Genomic DNA, 8,268 nt, shown 5'->3' with positions numbered 1-8,268 from the left:
ACAAATGCCTGCCTCAGCAGGAGCAGCATTCCACAGTAATGGTTTGCTTTGTCCCAGAGCAGATAAGCATGTCGGTTGTCAGAAATGGAGCTTTGAAAGGGGATATCCACATGCCTGCAGTTGAGTTCAAAACAATGACCAGAGTGGCCACTTGACTTCAGGGGATTATGGGACGTTTCTGGAGGCCAATCACAGCGCAGTAATGCAACATGTTGTCCACACTGACACCCGGGCGTTTCAGCCGGGGTGCAGCAATCTTTATGCTTCTCGTGGAGAGGTGGATTACCAGGAGCGCTCCAGCTGCAGAGTCCAGGGGCTCTACGTGCCTTGCCAGTGTGGATACCTCAGGAGTTAGGGCGCCCAGGGCTGCTTTAATGTGTTCTAACTTGCAAGTGTAGCTAAGCCCTGGGGGCTTCTAAACCACTCCTGGGGCCAGACCTCTTGTTTGGCCACCTTCCTTGGGAGGTGGGGCGCTGCTGGCCACCTGCCCTAGACTCCAGAACCAGTGTTGTGATCTCCAGAGCACCCCAAGCTGCTTGGCGGCAACCTCAGAATTACCATTTATCCAGCCTCTCCCCAGGGGTTGGCTAAAGTTTCTGTTCTCTGGCTGTGGTGCTGAAACTCAAGGCTGTTATTAACCCTGTAACGAAGTTGTACCCTGAGCAGGGTTTGGAAGCATCCGGCTGCTAAACCTGCATCAGAGGCTTAATAGTCAATGAGAATCTCACCTCTGCAATTGACAACCCTGAGCTGCGGTTTGAGCTACTGCTGATGCGTTTAATCCCTGATTTTCTTGATTGATGCTGAGTTTAGATTTGACTGGGTGTCTGGGAACCACCAACCCCGCTCAGACTGAGCTGAGGTGCTGGGTTTGTAATCACAGGGTGTTTCGGGCTCTCATGAGAATTAGTTTGTGTGATGCTATGTATCAACCTGTCACTGTGTACAGGGAGACTTTGGCAAACCAGTAAAGTGCCTAAAACCACTATGGCTTATTGTTAAAAGCAACCTAGTCAGCAAGCTGTAAATTGGCCATTCAGCAGTCTCAGCTTGGCCAAAGCAGGAGGGGAGGGGGTTTTGGGGTGCCACAGAAAGGGCAGCTTGACCCCAAATCCTTCCTGATAAGAATTGTGTTGAAGTTGCTGATACATGCATTTTAAAAGAGCAGGAATGTCTATTGGGGTCTCAGGGCTGCAGGCTCTGGAAAGACCCACACCTGGTTAATCAATAATCAGAAGGAACCTCTTGCTTGAAACTGCTTACTTAACAAGGTTTCTTTAAGGGACATGTCATTCTATTACTAATGTATAAATAAGGGGACTCCTTTGGGGGACTCTTCAGGACTGGTCTCTCCCTCTGGATGCATCTTGTGTTCCCCACCGGCAGACAGGCTGCCACTGTGCCACTCGAGAGCCACTCTCAGCTTCGGTAATTATCGAGGGTTGGGGGTGTTTTACTAACCTGTTGCGGACGTGTGTAAGTGCTTGAGACTAGTAAAGTTTAGCTTTACGTGAAAGCACTCTTGTGTTGTCCTGTTTATGCCAGCCATCTATCGGTTTGATGGCCATGTCTCCCCTGATTTATTTCCTGACACCTCCTCGCACAGAGTAAAGTTACCAAGAGCTTTGGGTTGAAAGAACCCCGGGTAACAGCTGTTGATGTACTCAATGTTCACTGCTTGGTAACCAATGTGGATTCAATCTCACCACTCCATGTACTCATTGCTTGTGATCTGATCATCATTCCAAACCTTGTAGAAGTGCATTTATCCTTCAATAAACTGCTGTAGAATTTAATCTGACACTTTGTGCATCTGAGCTTTATTGCTCTTAGGAAAACAGGAATTAAGGGGCATAAACTGGATCCGTGCTTGGACTCCAGCCCGGCAGGTTGGATATTTGGACTGGATATTTATATCTCGGGAAGGGGGTCGGATGATTGGTTGGATTTCATGAACAGCCAGAGTTGTCATAATGAATCATAATGAAAAATATTGGTGGGGACACTAAACTTCCAGCTTCAGGGCTTAAGCCGATCTCTAACTTCTAGAGACCAAGGCAGGGATGGGTTGAGGGGGACAGGTTATCTCACCTCTGGTACTGTGGGGTTCTTACCCTTCCTCTGGATCATCTGGTCCTGACCATGGTCAGAGACAGGAGACTGCACTCAATGGACCTTGGGTCTGATCCAATCTGGCAATTTCTACATTCAGTGATGAATTTGGATATCCCTGTATTTTATTCATTTATTTGATTCAAAGTGACACAAGAAGCCCCCTCTCCCTGCCTCGGAGCTACCAAATGAAACACAATGCATATATAAATGCAACAGCATTACCAGCTCTCATGTGTACATCACATGTCTCACAATAGCTGGTGGTTTCCTTAAAGACTCAGCTCCAGGAGTCAGGTGATGATGTGAGAATCTCAGGGGAAATTTTTTTCCGAAGTTAATATGAAGACAAGCTGGAAAACATGATCCCTAATGGCTAAGGCTCCCTCCCCCAATCTTCTCTCTTCCTCTTCCCTGTGTGCCCACTTGCCCTGGAGGAACCCTTCTGGGAGAGAGAAGGGAGTTCAGTCTTTACGGCCTAGTCTGGCCTTGCACCTCTGTTGATCACATTCCCCTCCTGGAGCTGGGGATAGAACCCAGGAGTCCTGACTCCCAGCCCCCGTCCCACTCTAACCATGGAGACCAGGCCCAGGAGGACTCTAACCACTGAGAGATTCCCACCTAGCAGCACGGCAACCACAGAGACTCTGCCACAGAAGGACTGTAACCATGGAGACACCCACCATCATCACCACAGCAGGGCATTTGCACAGCACCCCCAGTTTTCCAAGCCTGCAGCCTTTCCACGCACAGGCTGCAAACGCAGGCAGCTCCCTGAGCCCCCCACTGCCTTCCCACTGCCTTCCTGGTGCCAATCCCACCCTCACTGGGTGCTTCCTCCCGGCCACAAAACCCAGGATCGGTCATTAGGCATCAGGTCATTAGGCGTCTGGCCCAGCTGCTCACACGATTCCTATAGCATTGGAAATGACTGTACATCAGACTACCAAGTGAATGACTAGAGACCGATCTATTTCTATATTAAGACAATGTTTATGTATCCCTAAAACTAAGGAGACATGATTCATAGTTACATCAAAGTGCTCGATTCTGTTTAGTGGTAGCTGGTAAACATGTCAAATAATTAAAACAAAAAATGAAGGGCAATGAACTAATGAACACAAACAGTGTCTGTGATTTCAAGTACATTCTAATTTAACTATCACTAGTAATCGGTAAATTCAAAAGTCAGAGCTGTACTTACGAAGCCCTCGCCCCCTCCCAAATTCAGAAGTCAAACCCCGCCTATGCCCAGGAGCAGCGTGTGCTGATGTGTTACGTGGGCACTGGGCAGGACCGGCGGTCTGGAGGAAGTTTAGATCCTAAGCTTTGTCCCTGAAAGTGCACCAAATAAAATAATCAGATCCTCATATTCATCACTGGAACGTAGGGATTGCCAGACGGGGTCAGAGCTGACATCCGTCTATGTCAGTATCCCGTCTCTGACAGTGGCCAGCACCGGAGATCCAGAGAAAGGTGCAGCAGCAGTTGTGGGAGAACCTCCCACCTCCCACCATATTATGTCTCATTCCCCCTCTCTCATTAAGATCAGTTTAAGTCCTGATCTGTTTCCCAACTGCTGTTTGGGCAGGGCTGTGTTTGGAACATGTGTTAACAGCACCATCCAGTGGAATTTTATACCTTTGCATGCAATGTTGCCACACACATTTTACCAGGATAATAATGACTAGCAGGTTATGAGTTCTCAAATGATACCTCACAATTCTCGCTTTAATCAAAGATCATTACAGCAGTGTACACAAGGTACATTCTGTCCCAGCATACCAGGATTGCATTAGCTCTGTTGGCCACAGAGTCACACTGGGACCTCGTGTTCAACTGATTATCCACAATCAGAGGCGTAGCGAGCGCCCTCCGTACCCTCCGACCGGAGGGGGCCCCGCAAGGAAGGGGGCCCCTAAAAGTGGGAAAATAAATACCGCATTCCAGTTTCTGCATTGTAAGGGGCCCCGCCCGGACATATGTTCGGAGGGGGCCACTGTTCGGAGGGGGCCACGTTCTTTGTTGCTACGGCCCTGTCCACAATGACCCGCAAACCTTTGTTCCTAGCTGCACACATTGACATTGAGCCATATTGAAACACATATTGTCTGCTTGTGCCCAGCTTGTCATGTGATCCAGATCGCTCTGTGTCAGTGACCCATCCTCTTTATTTACCACTGCCCCCATCTGTGTGCCATCTGCAAATTTTATAGTGAGGATTTCATGCTTTCTTCACTGATAAAAATGGTTTATAGTGTTGGTCCAAGAACCGATCCCAGTGGGGAACCTCGCTATAAACACACCTGCTTAAAGATGATTCATAGGCAGAGTTGTAGAACAAGCTGGATGAACAAGCATCTCAGAAACAACAAGGAGTCTGGTGGCACCTTAAAGACTAACAGATTTATTTGGGCATAAGCTTTCGTGGGTAAAAACCTCACTTCTTCAGATGCATAGAGCACTGAAGGCAGCGCTGCCACCAGCAGCAGCGCAGAAATAAGGGTGGCAACGGAGCGCTATGTCTGCTGTGAAAAGTGACACTGGCAATGCTTCTTCACAACCCCAGTATTAAACAGTAACTCCTGGGAAAAACACAATAATTCTATAAAAATGTGTTTTAGTCTTAACTTAAAAGTGGTGAGAAAAGGTAAATTCATTTTAAACAATAGGGTTCTACATTTAGCATTTAAAATAATGTTAAATATAAAAAAATGTATTTTTAATTAATAAGGGGGGGGGGAGTCATACTCAGAGGCTGGCTTTGTGAAAGGGGTTGCCAATACAAAAAGTTTGAGAACCACTGGTCTGAAGGAAGGACAGAGTCGCTGGAGCAGGGGGGCTGAGCTGTCACTGTGAGGTGAGGAGAGGGTTGGACGTACCGTGAGAGATCCAGCGCCGAGCTCGGTAGCCTGCGGCAGTAGCCGTGCACGGGGCCTTCTTGCCGCGGGGATTGTCAGCGGTCTGGTGGCGTAGGGACCGGGGTCTCCAGGGCTCACTGAGGGGTAAGTGACAGCAACATCTCAACTCCTCAGGGCAGGGCTAAAAGGGTGGGAACTATGTGTAAGTCTGGGGTGAGTTGAGTGGAATAGGCTGATATTAAAGGGCTGTTATGAAGAGGACTGGGATCAGTTGTTCCCCATGGCCACTGAAGGCAGGACAAGACACAATGGGTTTTATCTGCGGGAAAGGAGATATAAGGTTCATATTAGGAAAAACTTTTGTAACTTACTGACTAAGGACAGGTTTCAGAGCGCTAGCCGTGTTAGTCTGTATCAGCAAAAAGAACAAGAAGTACTTCCTCGTTCTTTTGACTAAGGGCAGTTCAGCTCTGGAATCTGCTTCTAAAGACAGTTGTGGGATCCTCATCACTGGAGGTTTTTAAGACCAGGTTGGACAAACCCCTCTCAGGGCTGGTCTAGATTTAGTTGGTTCTGACTCAGCGCGGGGGCTGGACTGGACGACCTCGCGAGGTCCCTTCCAGCCAGACATTGCTGTGGTTCTGTGCCAGTCTCAGCAGGGTGCCTGTGCCCTGCATGGAGCTGCCTGCCCCAGTGCCTAGCCCAGCCCCAGGGCATTGTGGCCAGTCCTGTCCAGCAGCAGTTCAGTGAGCCTGTCCCAGCAGAGATCTGGTTCATCCTGGCTGTGACTCTACCATTTTCCATGTAGCAGCCAGTCCCCCCCAAAGCACCTTGGCCCCATACCACAGACATAGCACTGCCCGCTGTTGTGTGCCAGGGCAGGGCTTGGGCAGATGGCATTTGTGGGGTGCTGAACTTAAAAGTGAACATGCTGTCCCCACTGCACCTTGTACCCCCCCTGTGGTGTGCTCCAGGATGCCCTCTTAGGTCTCAGGCCTGCAGCCGACACCTCTCTCTGGGCAGGGACCAAGGCCATGCTTTACCAGTGACTAGACAGCTTTCCCAGAGCAAGGCACCGTTATTTTGGGATAAAAGCCTTATAGAGAACACACATTAAATAAACAATACAAGGTCTAAACACACCAGGAGTTTCTACTTTCCACCTGGGGGTTGGTACATCAAAGTCCTTCCAATATGCAGGAGAATTTGTTCTGCCTTGGTCAAAGGACCACATCCATTTGTTGGAGCAAGGCGCCTCTGTCAGTTTAAACTCAGCCTTTTATACCAAGCAAAAAGCCCTCTTGGGACTCTCAGACCCAATCTGAACCAGTTTATGCAATTCTTCCCGGGGGTGGTATTCTCTGGAGCTGTTTACCTGTCCCTTCCTGGCTTGTTCCTCTGCACATAACTTTTACTAGAGTGATACAGGATCACAGAGATTCAGATAACAATCATAAACTTAAGACATATTCCCGCTTTGGAGATTCCTTTGGTGTCCTACTCCCATTTGGGACCCTAAAAGGCTAGTAGTGCCCACCCTGTGTTACTTCTATGCATAGAAACATCCCCCCTCTTTCTATTCCACTGAGCACAGAGAAGGGAAATCTGCTTTAATCTCACTGCCCCACCGCAGAGATGGCTGCATTGCAGTGCTGGGCAAACAATCTCGGTACAGTGTTCCTGGTGGCTGTTATCTGGGAGACATGATTTCTGGGAGAACATAAAAATGGCCATACTGGGTCAGACCAAAGGTCCATCAAGCCCAGTATCCTGTCCTCTGACAGTGGCCAATGGCAGGTGCCCCAAAGGACTGACAACACTCTAGACTTGTGGGGAAAGTCCTGCTTATTCTCCTCCCTGGACTTGACCAGCGGCTACTGGCAAGTAGAAATGGAGGTGCACTCCAATGAAGATGGCATTCAACACAGTGAGAACATAAGAATGGCCATAAGGGTTGAGACCAAAAGTCCATCTAGCCCAGTATTCTGTCTTCCAACAGTGGCCAATGCTTCAGAGGGAATGAACAGAACAGGTAATCATCAAGTGATCCATGCCCTGTCACTCAATCCCAGCTTCTGGGAAACAGAGGCTAGGGACACCATTCCTGCCCATCCTGGCTAATAGCCATTGATGGACTTATCTTACATGAATCTATCTAGCTCCTTTTTGAACCCATTATAGTATTGGCCTTCACAACACCCTCTGGCAAGGAGTTCCAGAGGTTGACAGTGAGTTGCATGAAAAAAATACTTTCTTGTGTTTGTTTTAAACCTGCTACCTATTAATTTCATTTGGTGGTGCCTTGTTCTTGCATTATGAGAAGGAGTAAATAACACTTCCTTTTTTACTTTCTCTATACCACTCATGATTTTATAGACCTATATCATATCCCCCTTTAGTCAACTCTTTTTGAAGCTGAAAAGTCCCAGTCTTTATTAATCTCTCCTCATACAGAAGCCGTTCTATATCCTTAATCATTTTTGCTCCCCTTTTCTGAACCTTTTCCAATTCCAATATATCTTTTTTGAGATGGGGCGACCACATCTGCACGCAGTATTCAAGGTGTGGGCGCACCATGGATTTATATAGAGGCAATATGATATTTTCTGTTTTATTATCTATCCCTTTCTTGATGAGTCCCAACATTTTGTTCGCTTTTTTCACTGCCGCTGCACATTGAGTGGATAATTTCAGAGAACTATCTACAATGACTCCTAGATCTCTTTCTTTAGCGGTAACAGCTAATTTAGACCCCATCATTGTATACATACAGTTAGGATTATGTTTTCCAATGTGCATTACTTTGCATTTATCAACATTAAATTTCATCTGCCATTTTGTTCCCCAGTCACCCAGTTTTGTGACATCCTTTTGTAGCTCTTCGCAGTCTGCCTGGAACTTAACTATCTTGAGTAGTTTTGTATCCTCTGCAAATTTTTCCACCTCACTTTTTACCCATTTTTCCAGATCATTTATGAATATGTTAAATAGGAGTGGGCCCAGTACAGATCCCTGGGGGACACCACTGTTTACCTGTCTTCCTTCTGAAAACTGTCCATTTATTCCTACCATTTGTTTCCTATCTTTTAACCAGTTACCGACCCATGAGAGCACCTTCCCTCTTATCCCAGGACAGCTCACTTTGCTTAAGAGCCTTTGGTGAGGAACCTTGTCAAAGGCTTTCTGAAAATCTAAATACACTATATCCACTGGATCCCCCTTGTCCACATGCTTGTTGACCCCCTCAAAGAATTCTAGTAGATTGGTGAGACATGATTTCCCTTTACAAAAAACA

This window comes from Emys orbicularis, chromosome 20, assembly GCF_028017835.1.
Source record: "Emys orbicularis isolate rEmyOrb1 chromosome 20, rEmyOrb1.hap1, whole genome shotgun sequence".
In the NCBI taxonomy this organism is placed as follows: domain Eukaryota; kingdom Metazoa; phylum Chordata; order Testudines; family Emydidae; genus Emys; species Emys orbicularis.
The sequence above is the reverse complement of the archived record's forward strand: the minus strand, read 5'-3'. Positions refer to the sequence as shown.